General features: G+C 43.7%; 1 long non-coding RNA gene across 1 annotated transcript in view; it reads right to left on the bottom strand.

The window, feature by feature from the left end:
* LOC135104431 (uncharacterized) overlaps positions 1–12,704 on the bottom strand; it is a 25,255-nt gene extending 12,551 nt beyond the window's left edge. Inside the window, exons 1-2 of the long non-coding RNA XR_010270439.1 lie at positions 12,610–12,704; positions 6,942–7,033 (exon numbers count right to left, since the gene is read on the bottom strand). This is a non-coding gene — a long non-coding RNA (uncharacterized LOC135104431). The remainder of the gene's footprint in view (positions 1–6,941; positions 7,034–12,609) is intronic.
* Between the last annotated feature and the right edge of the window lie 4,796 nt (positions 12,705–17,500).

Genomic DNA, 17,500 nt, shown 5'->3' with positions numbered 1-17,500 from the left:
CAAGTAAAAAAATATTAAAAAAAAAACAGTGAACATTTAGCAATTCAGTTTTATCAGAGTGAAAGAAAAATAAAAATAAATAAATAAAAAGTACTGTTCGAAAGAAAAAAATAATAAAAAGTTCTGTTTATAAGAGAAAACTAATAAAAATTACTGTTCGAAAAAGAAAACTAATAAAAAGTGATGTTCAAAACAGAAAACTCATAAAAAGTAGTTCGAAAAAGTAAAAAAAAGAAAAATACTGTTCGAAAAAAAAACTAATAAAAAGTGCTGCTCGAAAGAAGAAAACTAACAAAAAGTGTTGTTTAAAAGAGGAAAACTAATAAAAATACTGTTCATACAAAAAACTGAATATTTCCTTAGAATGGGAGACTTGATGGAAATAAAAAAAATAAAAACAGAAAAACAGAAAAAAAAAAACAAGAAACAAGAAAGGAACGTTAAGCCTTTTGTTCCCACTAGAGAGGAAGGCAAACTGATAAAACTAATAAAAAAGGTACTGCTGATGATAACAAAGGCGAGCATTTAACGAGGGTGTTTTGATTAGAGGGAGGCGCCGCAGGGAGGGTCACGCTGAGGACCAGGAATCAAATGAAATTCAAAGAGACAAAGGCCAGCAAAACAAAGAACGACTTGATTAATCTCTTCACAAACACAGCCAAGAAGAGAGAAAAAAACTACCTGAGGGCAATTAACCTTTCTTATGTTTGGGACGGACCACAGGCCAGGGAGCAAGGACCAGGGACCAAGGGCTAGGGAGTACGGACCAACGCTGTACTGTAAAGTGACCTAACTATGGCCTGCTGTACACTACACGATTGCCTCCCACCCCTCTCTCTCTCTCTCTCTCTCTCTCTCTCTCTCTCTCTCTCTCTCTCTCTCTCTCTCTCTCTCTCTCTCTAGGGACAGAAACCATATACTTATCTAATACATTTTTATAATCTATTGACGATGCAACATGACTGAAGTACAATAAAAGAAAATTTCACTACATTGAATTTTATTATAAATACAATTCATATTCAAGATACCCTGAATATTACTGAGGATTTAAACATGAAAAATAATAACTGTAAGTACTTGTTTTTTTCTATTGCCAGAATGAAGATAATGAGAGAACTATGTATTTTGTTTTCTCTCTCTCTCTCTCTCTCTCTCTCTCTCTCTCTCTCTCTCTCTCTCTCTCTCTCTCTCTCTCTCTCTCTCTCTCTCTCTCGTCTGTGGCAATGTTCTGTCCTCTTTTGTTGTCTATCTACCTGTGATGTTCTATATCATTCCTGAATTGCTGGTGAATCTACTCTAAGCCCGCCATCTTTTTATTCCCCTTCTGTATTTCACTTCCTACATTTGCTTCTTGAATCTTAAATCTCACATCTGTCATCCACCCTTTGCTGCTGTGATGTGTATGTCTATCTACGGTTATGCTTGCGTGTCTTGTATCACCTCAGACCAGGGCGTCCCGGTTATACTGCCTCAGACCAGGACACGACCACAGCACACTCAGCACAATGAAATACCGACCAATTGATCTGTAAACTCGAGTAAATCTGGGCTTCTGGAGAAAGGCGTGTAGTTGAGAATCGAGCCCTGGATCCAAGCATGAAAGCCCACCACGTTACCGATCGAGCAATAGGTGCAGGCTGTGGTGCTTCTATGTTAGGGTCATTACTCTCTCTCTCTCTCTCTCTCTCTCTCTCTCTCTCTCTCTCTCTCTCTCTCTCTCTCTCTCTCTCTCTCTAGTAGCAAATCAGAGTTTACAATACCTTTCAATCGTTCACTTTTGGCTTGTGGTCAGTACTTTGTCAGGCTCCTTTTCATGCAAGGTTTCTTTCAGTTTGTTTTAATATTCATTTTTCCATTTCTTGGCTTTTATTTTCATTTTTTTTTTTTACTTCCCTTTTCCATTTTGCTTCCCCTCGGCGCCCCTTCCCCCTTCCCTGCAGCGCCTGGGGACACTCCGCCTCAGTTGTTTGCTTTTTTTAGTCCCCCAGACCCAAAGACCCGATCCTGCTACCATTCCTCTTCTTCCTTCCTTCGATCCTTCCACCTTCATTCATTCCCTCCTTCTTCCGTTTCCCCTTTCTTTTCCTCCGTGCTAGTACATGCCACACACACACACACACACACACACACACACACACACACACACACACACGCACCTTCAATCTGGAAGAGAAAAATCTACTCCTACCGACCAACATTCTCTTCCTCCTCCTCCTCCTCCTCCTCCTCCTCCTCCTCCTCCTCCTCCTCCAATCAAAACAAGGTCCACCACTAACCCTGTTTCCCTCCACCCTCCATTTTCCTGCCCGAACTAAGAAAAGGAAAAGTTCAAAAGGTTATTTCCTACAATTCTCTCTCTCTCTCTCTCTCTCTCTCTCTCTCTCTCTCTCTCTCTCTCTCTCTCTCTCTCTCTCTCTCTCTCTCTCTCTCTCTCTCTCTCTCTCTCCATGTGTCACCTCCCCATTACCCTGTTTTTTTTTATACATATGGTCAATGTTATCCCCAGCAAACCCCCATCACTGTTACATCACACGCTTTCCTGAACCCCATCCCTCCTTCCCATAACTCTTCCCCTTCCCCTTCCCTCCACTTCCCTTCCTTACGACCACGTGTGTGTGTAATCTACCTCCCATCCCTTTCACCCTGTTTCATGTCACCCTTCAGTGTTCCCTCTCTCTTCCCTCTAACCCTTTACTTCCCCTTCCACCCCTTCCTCCCTGCCACCGTGTCGCCCTGTCACGCCTCAGTCACTCACATCATCTCATGTTTACTCATCCTTCCCTACTCTCCCTCTCCTCTCACTAACACTCACGTCCCCCTCTCTTCGTTCCTTTCAAACTCTCGCTAGTACTTCTCCTCATGCACTTCTTCCTCTCAGAAATACTAGTGCGTCTATGTGCTTCTAAAATTACACTTCTTTTGTCGAGTCATCTATAAACTCACTAAGGTACAAAAATTAAAGACAGCAGTATTCCTTAAAAAAAAAAAAATGTATTTCTGTTGGTTCTTAGGACGCTGCTTGTGATAAGGTAAAGTATCTGATTTACAGTGAGTCATAGGGGAGTAAAGGGGAAGTCTTCTCATCTTCTCCCTCCTATTTCACCGCCTCTATAAGTAATACCAGTGAAATCTGACATCCTCCCTTTCCTATATCCCTTCCTTCCTTCCTTCCTTCCTTCCTTCTTTCTTGCCTTCTGTCATTTTCATTCTCCTTTAATTCGATACATACTCCTATTTCTTCACTTTCGACATTCTCACAAAACTTACTCGGCTACATCATTCTCTCCCTCCCCCTCCCATGCTCTCTCTCTCCTTCATCCTCCATCCTGCATCAACTAAGAACAAAGAGTCACCGATTCCTCATTTTCTTCGGCCAGATCTGCACATTTTCAGGGTGGTCTTATCTGTCTCCTTCCCGCCGCCACAAATATGGTGAGGCGGGACTCGCGGCCGCCTTGACGAGATGCTTTTTCATAGTCACCCATGAAGAAGAAAACAAGACTCCTGCATACCACTCTCCTCCTCCTCATCCTCCTCCTCCTCCTCCTCCTCCTTTGTATGTTCTCTTCCGTCTCCATGTCCTACTCCTCTCGCTCTTTCTCCTCTTCTTTCTTGTTCTGCTTCTTCTTCTTCTGCTTCCTTCTCTTCCGTCTTCATTCTTCCTCTTTATCCTGGTTATTCTTTTTTTTTTTCATTTTTCCTTATTTTTTTCTTTTTCTTTCTTCTCCGTGTCGTTTCTTACATTCTACGGTCTTGTCTCCCAGCCTTCCACGGTCTTTTTCATTCGTTAATCTTGCTGCGGTTGTTGTCGTTGTTGTTGTTGTTGTTGTTGTTGTTGTTGTTGTTGTTGTTGCTGTTGTTGTTGTTGTTGATGATAATGATAATGACAATGATGTTACAGATGTAGATGTACTTTCTTCTTCTTCTTCTTCTTCTTCTTCTTCTTCTTCTTCTTCTTCTTCTTCTTCTTCTTCTTCTTCTTCTTCTACTTCTTCATCTACTTCCTCCTCCTCCTCCTGCTCGTCCTCCATACGGCCTCCATACAGCCTTCTTTTGTACTATCCTGTACCCCCCCCCAATAATATTTACCATAGAATAATTACCCAAACAGCCCAGTAAGGACCTCAAAGTCTGTTGATGTTTGGACTTCCTTTGTATTCCTTTGTGTACCTAACCGTACCACCTCACAACGAACCATCTCCAGCAGCAGCATTCACTACAATTAATACCCTACACCAACACGTTCCTCTGTGACATCCATCCACACACACACACACACACACACACACACACACACACACACACACACACACACACACTCTCTCTCCTAGACATTATTAGACGCTCTTTTATTCCACTCTTTGTCAACCTTTTATTTTCATCCCAAGACAAACTCTCTCTCTCTCTCTCTCTCTCTCTCTCTCTCTCTCTCTCTCTCTCTCTCTCTCTCTCTCTCTCTCTCTCTCTCTCTCGCTTCCACGTAAGATAGATATGTCACTATCACCATCAAATATATATCGCTTACACACTGCAACAGTCCTGCATATGAATCCGTGACGTGTATTTGTCAGCAGAGGCGCCTGATACGCGTCAACCATGCTACAGTGCCTTTAACCCTTTCACTGATATAGCCGTCCTTTTTTGCTAACATTCAAAACACTGTAATAAATTGTTTGCATAGAGAACTAAGAATAAAAAAAATGAAATGAGGTTAATTTGATTCCTAAGCTATAGAAATGAGTATTGAATTTAAAAGTAAGTGTTTAACAAGCTGAGCCATAGTCATCTTTTGTTGCCATTCAGAACACTAAAAAATCGTTCGCAGAGAAGATTAGGAGAAAAAAGAATGAGGTTAATTTGATCTCTAAGCTACAGAAATGTGTATTGAAGAGAGTGTAGTATAATAATAAGTGTCTAATAAGTTGTAAATAATTATGGGAATGATCCCGTAGCAATGAAAGAGTTAAATCAGATCCATAAAGGAGTTTCACCGGGAGAAGGACGAATTTTGTATCAGATTGTTCAAGTTTGCATTTCCCTAAACGGCCAACAAGTTATCTCTCTCTCTCTCTCTCTCTCTCTCTCTCTCTCTCTCTCTCTCTCTCTCTCTCTCTCTCTCTCTCTCTCTCTCTCTCTCTCTCTCTCTCTCTCTCTCTCTCACGCACCATTTTACTCTATGTATAAGACAGGGTGAATACATATGCAGACTCTCCACCTGTTGTCTTTTCGCTGTTGTTACCGCACTGACAACCAGACTACACGCTAAGGCTTTATTCCCTTTGTTTACTGATTGATTTGATTCACTAAAGGCATACATAACTTATAAAGAAACGCACCAACCTGCAGCTACATATATTTTTTACCAGTTTTTGTGTTTTTTTTTTCGGAAGTTCATCAAAGCCACAATAAAAAAAGATTTTTTTTTCTTTTTCTTTTCTTTCTTTTTTTTTTTTTTTGTTCCATTATGTTCAGTCTCTAATTGGATTTGATATTAGTGCACTTTGTAACACCAGATGTTATTCGACTCTAAATCTATCTACATTTTAAACGGCACATCACTAATCCACTCAAGGTTTTTTTTTTTTTTCTATTTATTTTTTTTACATATACATACTACACATACATATATTTGAATCTCACTTAATTTAATGCTGATATATATATTTTTGGCTTGGCTTTTGTTACCAACAAGCATTAGCAAAGTTTAAAGTATATTTACACAAACTCGTTTTTAACTTCTTTTAAGCTGATGCAGATATATACATTTTGTGGGACGCCTTGTTTAGCAGCGCGCCGAGCCAAAGTTTATCCTGTATTCCCATAAACTCACTTTTAATTGGCGGCGGCGACCGTACGAGGGAGAAGGGAGAAGAGCAGGGAGAAGAGGGAGAGGGAGAGTAGGAAAGATGACGAAGGAATAAGAGAAAGGATGGCCGGAGTAGGAAGGAAAGGTATGCGATGGCTATGATATAGGAGAGGAAGAAAAGGAAACCAAAAGAAGGAAAAGAGGTACCGATGGGGTGTGAGCCAACGTAGGGACGCAATGATGACGGGGAGGAAAGGAGAATGGAAAAGGGGTGTTTAGCATGAGTGCGGATGGGAGGGTGACTGTAGTTACCCTCCCATCGTCACGAAAAACACGAAGCATAAAATTTGGAGAGTATCCGCGAGCCGCCGCCAAGTCCAGACCGCGAGCGTTATCGAGGCGGCGCGGCGCTGGCTGGCCAAACACTTCTTTTTCACGTCCCTCGCTGAGGCTTGAGACATTTTCGCCTCAGCGCTCAGAGATTTCTTTGTAGCGTCATGTATAAACCTTGGAATGATCTCGCACGTATTATAAGACCCGGTAAGAACTTCCAAAAGGATCGTCTGGAACCTGAAAATCCTCCAGCGAGGGCTTTGAGTGTTAATCTGGGCCTTAAATTGCTCTTACGAAGGTCGATGTTCCCTGCTTTGAGTATACGAAGCACAATGACTTCCACTGTTTAGCGTTTCCCTCAATCTCATTTCCCCTGATCTGTTAAGAGCCTTTCAGTTGTCAAGTTTTACAAGCAGACTATCAGATGATCAGACGACATAAAGAGTGGGAAAAAACACATATCACAGGGAATGAATGGATGCGCTCCGTAACTCTTCTCATGACCATAACTAGACCTATATCGCCGGGGCTGTGTGGTAACTGAAGGAACAAGTCAGGTGCAGGTCAATGCCTCTCATTCAAAAGAGCCAAGCAGGAGTGTTTAGTTTTACATTCTCCATACGAGGCGAGGTCCAGAAATACAAATACATTAGACTATAAAAGCACTATTAAGCTCTCTATGACAGGATATGGCTGACGGTCAAAGTCCAACCCCTCACACACACACACACACACACACACACACACACACACACACACACACACACACACACACACACACACACACACCTCACCTCACCTAGAGTACTTCAGGCTTGCAGAGGTCAAAGGAGATTATTTTAGTCCTCGAATATCTTCTCCTATCTCGTCTCACACTTCCATAACATCAACCTGGAAAATAGAAAGACGAGGGAAGGTGTCAGTCATGAACAAAGAAACGAGACACACCAATGGTAAAGCTACAAAACATCTGGTCACGATAACGGAGGTGCCTTTCTAAGCTTCTCTTCTTCCCCTCGTCGTCCAAGCTTTGAAACTTCTGCTGGATGAAATACGTACGCATCAAAATATCATCTACGGTGCTGAAACATTTACTTCGAGTTTCATGATCGTTATATGGAGTTTCAATGTATTTAGTAGGATTTTTAGTCCTGCACAGTTTGGAAAGGAGTAGCAGCAAGACGAATGTGTCGAAAAAATAAATAAACAAATAAACTTGGAAGGAGAAAGAAAAAGAGTAGCAGAGAAAAGTGGTAACAGGAGAAGGAAGGAAAATAGAAAAAAGGAAAAGATATAAAAATGAAGGAAGGAAAAGCAAGAAAGAAAGAAAGATACAATAAGAACTACATACAAACAACAAGAGACAAGACGATAATGGAGCTTTAACAGAAGATTAGACAAATTTATGGATGGGAATGGCAGATGAAAATAGGTAGGTACGTTTCATGTAGGGACTAACACGTGTAGGCCTATAGCTTCTTGCACCTTCCTTGTTTACTATTTTTTTATGTTCTTACAATACAGAAGATACGTAAAATCACCAGTGACTTCATATAAAAAAAAATTACATGAGTACACAAGAGAAGCCTTGATATCAAAGCTACACAATTCCCCTTTGCACACCTGTCCCTCCTGCCACCTTAATGACGCACACCTGCCGCCCATTACTCATTACCTCTAACTCACCTGCTCCCCGTCCACTGTTTACCCGACTATTTCACTACCTATTACCGAATAACTGATCCCATTAATGGTAATGAAAGGGGCGGCATGAAGGGTGGGAGGGAAGGAAGGGGGGGGGAGAGAGAGAGAGAGAGAGAGAGAGAGAGAGAGAGAGAGAGAGAGAGAGAGAGAGAGAGAGAGAGAGAGAGAGAGAGAGAGAGAGAGAGAGAGAGAGAGAGAGAGAGAGAGAGAGAGAGAGCCGGGAGAATTGAAAGAAAGTGAATATGTCATTACTTCATTTAATTAATCACTATGAAAACCGTAACCGAAGAGGAGGAGGAGGAGGAGGAGGAGGAGGAATTGGAAGAGGAAAGCAACATGCATATGATCGTTTCTTGTCAAGTGTAATCTCCTTTCAAGGCGGTCCGTGAGCTGTGGAGGAAAGGTGGGGGGAAAGGAAAGGGAGGTGGGGTGGCATTGGGTGCATGGGAGGTGGGAGGGAATGGGGGAGGGAGTGAAGAAAGAGGGGGAGGGGGAGGGGGAGGGGGCCACAGCAAGCCACGGTGCATGATTATAATTCCCGACTCTGAAACTCTTTGCCAAAAGTTGTGTTTGTGTTATTGAGCGTAGTTTTAGATTAGAAACTCCGGGAGGAGGAGGAGGAGGAGGAGGAGGAGTGGGGGAAGAGAGAAGCAGGGAGGGACGCGACAGCCGATCACCAGATCCCTTCTCCCTCCTCCCCTCCCCCTCCTCCTCCTCCTCCTCCTCCTCCTTCTCCTTTCCAAAGAAATTCCCTGTTGGAGCCTGCGGGTGGTGTGTGAAGGGAATACCGCGCCCCGACACACACACACACACACACACTGAACGCCTTGAGCTCGAAAGTGTGACAGAAGGTTACGAAGGAGGAAGAGGAGGATGAGAAGGAGAACGATGATGACTCCGAGGATGACGAGGACAACAACAGCAACAACAACAGCAACAACAACAACAACAACAACAACAACAACAACAACAACAACAACAACAACAAAAACGACGACAACACCAAGCATCCAAATAAAAACACACTTAAAATAAAAAAGTAAATAAAAAACAGTACACGAAGAAAAAGAAGGCGAAGGAGGAGTCGCAGAAGGTAGCGGCAGCAGCAGTGGAGGTAGTAGTAGTGGCAGCAGTGGCAACAGCAGCAGAAAGAAGGAAATAAGGAAGGAGGAAGAAGGCGAAGTCGAAGGCGGCGGCAGCAGGCAGGTACCGGTGGAGGAGACGGAGAAGAAGGAGAGAGTCGCAGAGGAGAGGAGGAGGTGGCGGTGGCGGCGGTAAAGGTAAGGTAAAAATACATAAAAATAGCCTTCCAGAAGTAAGTCCCGGTGGTGGCAGCCTTGTCGCTATTCATGGTGGGCGGTGAATAGCGACTCGCTGGGGCCGCTATTATGCCGGCGAGGCCCTGCTAGTTATCCCTAATTCCTCTCTTCAGTGTGATATATTATGCGGCAGAAAGGCTCGTGTTTACCCACCCTCTGGTCGCCTCGCCGTCTCTGTCCCCGCCTCGCTCTCTTGTTTACTTGTGTTTGCTTTTGATTGAGTGAATAGGAGTGTGCGCCGGCATGGGGAGGGGGCCGAGGGGGGAGCGAGGGGAAAAGAGAGAGTGAGAGAGGGGAGTGGTGGTACAGCTGTGGGGATGGAGGAGGAGGAGGAGGAGTAAGAAGAGAGATGAAGGAGGGAGAATGGGGTGAGGAGCGAGGATTGAGAGTAAGGGGATGGGATGGAGAGAGAGAGAGAGAGAGAGAGAGAGAGAGAGAGAGAGAGAGAGAGAGAGAGAGAGAGAGAGAGAGAGAGAGAGAGAGAGAGAGAGAGAGAATGACGCAGGGAAAGAAGGAGGAGGAGGAGGAGGAGGAGGAGGAGGAGGAGGAGGAGGAGGAGGAGGAGGAGGAAGAGCAAAGTAGCTGAGAATCCTCAAGGGAGGTACATTGGGGTGACTTTGAAGGGGGGTGGGAAGGAGAGAGAGAGAGAGAGAGAGAGAGAGAGAGAGAGAGAGAGAGAGAGAGAGAGAGAGAGAGAGAGAGAGAGAGAGAGAGAGAGAGAGAGAGAGAGAGAGAGAGTTAAACAATGGAAGAAAGGAGCATTAGAACAAATTAAGAAGCAACAAAAGAGGAAGTAAAGGACATAGGCAGGGTGGAAAGAGAAGAATGAAAAAAGAGCAAAAGAGAGAGAAAAAGGAAAAGCAGGACAAAAGAGAAACACAGAAAAGAAAGGTCACACAACTCTGAGGCGACGGAGGAGGAGGAGGAGGAGGAGGAGGAGGAGGAGGAGGAGGAGGAGGAGGAGGAGGAGGAGGAGGAGGAGGAGGAGACAAGTAATTTAGATTTTTCAGAACTGGAACGTAACATTGTGAATCAGCTTATTTAGGTCATCATCATCATCATCATCACCATCACCATCATCACTATCATCAACACCACCACCATTAAAAAATTTGAAGCCAGCACTGCAAAGGTCACATACACACACACACACACACACACACACACACACACACACACACACACACACACACATTTCCCTCCTCTTCAAGTCCAAAGCCCTCAGTCACCACAAACAAGCCCTGCTAGGTCTCTCTCTTTCCTCCAACCTCCTCCTCCTCCTCCTCCTCCTCCTCCTCCTCCTCCTCCTCCTCTTCTCAAGCCCCCTCAACTCCACCCCCTCACTCTCTCATTTCTCTCTCTCTCTCTCTCTCTCTCTCTCTCTCTCTCTCTCTCTCTCTCTCTCTCTCTCTCTCTCTCTCTCTCTCTCTCTGTCCCCACTCCAGGTGAGCGAGTTTTACGGAGTGAGGCAGTTGGGGTGAGCGCCTTTCTGGAGGAGGAGGAGGAGGAGGAGGAGGAGGAGGAGGAGGAGGAGCGAGAAGATGAAGAAGAAATATGGCACAGTTTTGCGTGGCGGCGCTGCCTGAAGACTGCATCCCTGGCCAGCGTGGTAATGAAACACGGCGTTATCTTCCCCTACACTTTACAACGCAGCGTTTGGCCAGAAGGACTGACTGTACCGCTGCTCCCGCCTCTTGATTAGTTCCTGCTCTCCACGCCAGCCACGCGATCCAGACACGGGTGGCAGTCACAGAACCTCCCTCTGCCCTGCTCGCCAGACATCTCCTGCACTACGGCGGGCGTCGCTTGGGCGGCAGGGCGGAGGAAAACATTCGGCCAAACCCACCACGTTATAAAATCAGGACCAAGATAAGTTAACAGAATCCTCGTAGACGCCGGCAACCCGAGGTGCAGCGCGGGTAATGGAGTCCCGGATAAAAATGGCTGCTGCTTAATCTCTTCGGGAAGGCAAAATGATCCATAAAGTGTCTGGGAGTAAGGGCGAGGATGGCGCAGCGAGCTGGACCGCTTAAGCCCCCACAGGCGAGTGGCGGGGCTGCGTGGTGGTGTTTAAGTATCTTCAGACATTATTTTTATTCCAATGCGCGGCGGTGAAGTCACTTTTAGGGGTATTTGTATGCGCGGCGGACAAGTGTAAAATGGCGCTCACAATGAGAGGGGCGGCACATGTGTCTCGCTTAAATATGGGGCTGGGCGTGCGGGTGGGCAGGAGGTGGGCAGGGGAGGTCAGTGAGGCAAGGGAGAAGGCAATTCGTCCCTCTTCCTCCTCCTCCTCCTCCTCCTCCTCCAGCTACCCATCCCCGCCTAAAGCCTCTACCGCATCCCCTCCCGGCATCCCTCCCAACCTCCCCCGCCCGGCGTCCACCGTCGCAGGAATCTAGTTTATATCTGCAGCCTCCTGTTCATGCCGCCGCGGAATGAAAATATGGAATAATATATTTCTTGTCGTATTATCTGGGGCGCGTTTATGTCGCGGTAACGTTATGGCGGCGCCCCGACCGTCCCGAGGGGCCCGTGTGTCCCTGGCGTGGCGGCGGCCCGAAGGGACGCCGCCCCCCACCCCCTTGCGGTAGTGTGGTGGCTGGCGAACACCATGAAGACTCCACCGCATTGCTTGTTCTTGTCCTCTTCCTTCCGGTTCTTGCGCGACAATGTGGTATTTGTGAAAAGCGGTTTTTTTTTTTGTTTTGTTTTTTTTCGTCTCTCTCTCTCTCTCTCTCTCTCTCTCTCTCTCTCTCTCTCTCTCTCTCTCTCTCTCTCTCTCTCTCTCTTTCTCTCTCTCTCTCTTCCCTTTTCCAATACTCCTCCTCCTTTCGTTTTACTTTTTCTTCATTATTTTTTTCCACGGTGTCATTATAGTTCACCATTTTATTTTAATTTTTTTTTTGAGGTCTTTCTTCATACATTTCTTATACCAGGTTAGAGTTTTCCCCAACAGTACATAGTTAGAAAGATAAGAACCTTTCAGAGTCTTCAATTTTTGCCTTCGCTCAACAGGATCGGCCACGGTAAGTTCCACGCTGTCATCTGAGTAACCTGAGACGACGTTAACTGAGTAAGGCAACAGTCAGAACACTATGAGATCTTTTCTACTCGTATTCGATCATTCCTCTTGGTGTCTCTGGCGTCTTTCACATTCATACTCCTCGCTTTCACCAGACCACCTTATGAAGTCTGAGAGGAAGCCACAGCAGTCAGAATTAAGGAAAGTGTGTGATCATGTTTCTTAAATACATGAAAGAACAGGAAAAAAAATACATAGACGAGAGAGAGAGAGAGAGAGAGAGAGAGAGAGAGAGAGAGAGAGAGAGAGAGAGAGAGAGAGAGAGAGAGAGAGAACGACACAACAGAGTAACAGAGTAAAAATAAAAAGTAAAAAAAAAATAGTTTAATAAGGGATATCTTGCCATTTTAAATACCTACCATCCTTTAATAGTATTCAGTAGTATTTCTGTCGTTTGTCGTTGAGGGTTTGATGTATTCGAGAAGTATGAAGTGCGACAGACGGTGTGAGGCTGAAAGAGAAACATGCAGCATATGTGGTCAGAACAAGAAACAGTGAGATAAATATTGGTTTGCGGCTGGAAGGGGGAAGTTCATGTATAATAGAAAATACTTAAAGAGAAAGTGGTGTGAGGTGAAAGTGGCAACTGTATGGCAGGGCATCGAGGAAATAGTCCCTGGTTAAAGGAGGAAAGAGTACATAATAGAAAATACTCATAGGCAAATTGATGTATGGTTGAGTGGTAAATCTGTAGTAAAAATATTCATAAGTGATATGTGGTTCAAATAGAAATTTTTATGGGAGAAAAAAATAAAGGAAAAGTGTTTGTTATCGCCGACAAAAAAAAATAATGACAATGAGTGGAATGTGGTTGAGTCAACAAAAAAAAAATGAGATGAAAAACTAAATTGTGATTTGAGAAAAGAAAATGTTGCTGGGTATTACGTAGCAAATAAAAAAAAAAGAAAACATTAAAAAAACCTTGGTATACAGAATGTCACCGAAAAAAAAAAGTTCAAGAAAATAATATAAAACCATATGTAGAAAAATCAAATGAAAACTAAATAAAAAAAAGCTTCATACAGACGAAAATTAAAAAGGAAAGCACAAATATACAAATGCTGTCCATATACATTGACCAACAGAAACTCCTGACATATAGTAAGACAACAATAGACACACACACACACACACACACACACACACCGTATCCAACCTTCTCTCACTCACCAGTCACTACACCTGAGAATGAGACGTACAGGTAAACAATCTTTCCCAAATGAAGACGCCTAAGCAAATAAACACATTTTTTAAGCACATACAAAAATATCTGAATGAAATAGAAAAAAAGAAAAAAATAACAGGTGAGAAGAAACCCAAGGTACAGGTAAGACAGGTCAGAGGAACAGGTGAGCTGAGGTGCGGGCGAAGGATGAGGGGAAGGAAGAGGGGAGTGCGGAGGGGAGAGGTGGGGATGCGTGAGATGCAGCGAGGGGTTGGGCGAGATGTGGGTGTACGGTGGGGGGAAGTGTGGGCGAGGGTGTGGGCAAGGGGAAGGAAGAGAAGAGGGGAAAGAAGAGGGGAGAGAAGAGGGGAGAGGAGAGGAGAGAGGAGAGGAGAGATGGCTTGGGTGGAGCGAGAGATGCAGTGAAGAGAGGTTTAGGGGTGGGTGGGTGGGTGTGTGTGTGTGTGTGTGTGTGTGTGTGTGTGTGTGTGTGTGTGTGTGTGTGTGTGTGTGTGTGTGTGTGTGTGTGTGGTCTCTTCCATTAAAGCATCATTGCCTGCCACAAAAACACATATACAATAAAAAAAAACTTCATAAACACGATATTTATTTTCAGTCCCATGACACACACACGCGAACATACACACACATACACACACGTACACACACACACACACACACACACACACACACACACACACACACACAGTCACGCTCCATCGAACAACAAACAGTTAACATTACGGGAGAAATTTCCGAATCACACACACACACACACACACACACACACACACACACACACACACACACACACATCCATGACCTCATTATACGTGCATGCATCAAAGTTATAATAATAAACCGCGCTACAAACACTGACATAACAAATACACTGTTCCTTTCCCTCTCACTCATTCCCTCTCACCCCCCCCTCACCCAGCCAGACTCCTCAACACTACATTACTTGATTCCCCGCACCGCCCCTCCCCTCTCCTCTCTTCCCCTCCGTCCCCACCCGGCCCCGCTAACGCCATTACCGCCGCTGCTAATGCCCCACTACTGAGCCAACTGCTGCCTGCATTTCCAGCAATTTGATCCTCCAGTGAACAAAAGTGGAAAGTAATTAAACCATTTTGCTAGGCCGAGTCGACAGCGATAATATTATGGAGTTTGGCACGGCGATGTGTGTGTGTGTGTGTGTGTGTGTGTGTGTGTGTGTGTGTGTGTGTGTGTGTGTGTGTGTGTGTGTGTGTGTGTGTGTGAGAGAGAGAGAGAGAGAGAGAGAGAGAGAGAGAGAGAGAGAGAGAGAGAGAGAGAGAGAGAGAGAGAGAGAGAGAGAGAGAGAGAGAGAGAGAGAGAGAGAGGCCTAAGACGCAATTACAAATAGTTTCTATGAAGGATCTCCGGCTAAATTTGTCTTACACACACACACACACACACACACACACACACACACACACACACACACTATAAAAAAAATTCGTAATGTGTGAATGTGTCGTGTAGGTAAAAGCAAACCTGTTGATCTTTTTTTTCCGATTAACAAAGATACACACACACACACACACACACACACACACACACACACACACACACACACACACACTACAGTTGCTGAGGTGAGATGCACTTCACTGCACCACCGCTACCACCATCGCCACTATCACCATTACCACCACCACCAGTACCCAGCCTCGTCCACCTCATGCTTCGGAAAAAAAAAAAAAAAAGGTAATGTAATAAAAGAGAGCTGCAGCCAATCCCCGGGGAGGTGATCATCACAATTTACCAGTAACGTTTCACTTTTACATTCCGGCGGAGCATTAGGTAGCGACGCCTCTCGTTCTCGTCTCTCTCAAATACATGTTTTCCAGCTAAAAAAAAAAAAAAAAAAAAAAAAACTATGAAAAATATAACAAAGGCCCGTCCCCGAGTTGCGAGTCCCGAGCGGCGAGCGGCGGGCCGGAGGGAGCCAGGCAGCGGCGCCGCCTCCTCACCTGCCGCCCGCACCGCCGCCCGACGCTGCAGGACGCCACACTTCACGCTACACCAAAATAAAAAAAAAAAAACATTATCACGATTCTCTTATTATTATCATTATCATTATTATTATTATTATTATTATTATTATTATTATTATTATTGTTATTATTATTACATCATTCGTATTTCAGTTATTCCTATGGTCACTATTAGCGCACAACGTATCTCACATGTTCCTAGGTTATGTTCCGTTTTACTTGCTTAATAATTTAGATGCAGCAAATGTCAGTTTATTAATCATTGAGTTGTATTCTAACAATAGTAGTATCTTATTAGCACAATGGTGTCCTAAAACATTGTAAGGCTACGGATTTCAAGATATGAATGAATAACAAGACAAGACAAAACATTACGAAAGCGTGGCTATTCAATACGGAATACATTTATATCTCCAACAACAAATGAAGATGGGAGAAGTATATAGTCAGTCCAGTGGAAAAGGTTACATATTTTACTCTTAAATACAGGTAATACAACTGTATCATAAGCGCATCGTATCATAAAATGAGTACTGGCGGGTGACAGGAAGAGCTCTCGATGTGTTATTCATTGCATGGCGTCAACGACTGCCTTCAGGACTCCAGATGTGACATGCACTCCTCTACACGTGACTCCAAACAAGGTAATCCAAGCTAGTCATTCAAAACAAGCCAATCAAATCATCCAAAAAAAAAACGATTCCAGTTATTCAAAACAACCAAGTCAAGTCAATCAAAACAACTCAGTCCAAACATTCAAAACAAGTCATTCAAAACACAACCAGTTCAAAACAATCCAATGAAATCAAGTAGTTCAAATTAACTCAAGTCAATTCAGGTAATCCAAAACAAGCCAATCATACAAATCAAAATGACCCAATTAAATTAAGATATTAAAGACGAGGCAATCGGGGCATTCCAAACACACCAAAACCGAAAACAACTCAATCACATTAATCCGTTCAAAACAATCCAATCAAAACAAGAACATGAAACTAACCCAACGATGCAATCCAAAACAAACACTTCCAATTAAATCGTTAAAAGTAATCCAATCAAACTAAGTAATAAAGAAAAAGGAAATCAAGTAATTTGCAACAACTCAATCAAATAAAAAAAAATGAAAATAAATAAAAATATCAACTAACTTAAAAACAGACCAATCAGATCCTTCCAAAAAATTAAATCAAATAAGATAAATCAAAATAACCTAATCAAAATAAGCCAATCAAAACAATTTAATCAAGTCAAAAAATTCCAAACAACGTAACTAAATCAAGTGAATGAAACCACCCAATTAAATCAAATACTAAATCAAAACAGACGAGTCAAATGAAATTAAAAGAAAAAAACCAAGTCATTCCAAACAAAACAGTCAATAACTGCAAAGCAACGCAATCAAAACAAAACAAAAAAATAAACCAATTCAATCAAAACAAGAAATTAAAACCAACCCAATCAAGTAATTTCACACAATCTACCCAAGAAATCTAAGGCTCCCCCCACTCACATAAACGCACGTAAGCAAACATGACTTGAAACGTACACAGTTAAAAAAATAAATAAATAAAAAAACGTACACAAACACGCACATTAGTATCATCATTCATGTGCGTTGATAAGTCGCCCTCGGTTCGTACGTACACAACAGGAAACACGGACACGCACTCAATGTACGTACATGAACTGAGTAAAGGACGGGATGCTAGACTATTGAGTGTGGTGTTAGCGCTACGGACGGACGGACGGACGGACACACACACAAATACAGGCAGACAGACACACACAAATACCACGACGCCCACCTCACAACGCCACCAGGAGTCTTAATGGACACCAGGATAGTGTGCTGAGATAAAATAAAAAAAATAAAAAAGATGGAAAGACGAGTACAAGAAGTCTCGATATTTTTCCCGCAGACTCTGAAAACACGGGTGAATTATTCATTTTTGTAAAGCCGGATTACTTAACTTTTCCGCGGGACGGCCTTCTTTTGTCATCTAGTAATTAGTGAGGTTAATTAGCCCACCTGCCTCGTTCCGCCCTCCCATTGGTCGAGGGCGG

This window comes from Scylla paramamosain, chromosome 10 (assembly GCF_035594125.1).
Source record: "Scylla paramamosain isolate STU-SP2022 chromosome 10, ASM3559412v1, whole genome shotgun sequence".
NCBI lineage: Eukaryota > Metazoa > Arthropoda > Malacostraca > Decapoda > Portunidae > Scylla > Scylla paramamosain.
This window is presented reverse-complemented; position numbering and strand designations above follow the sequence as displayed.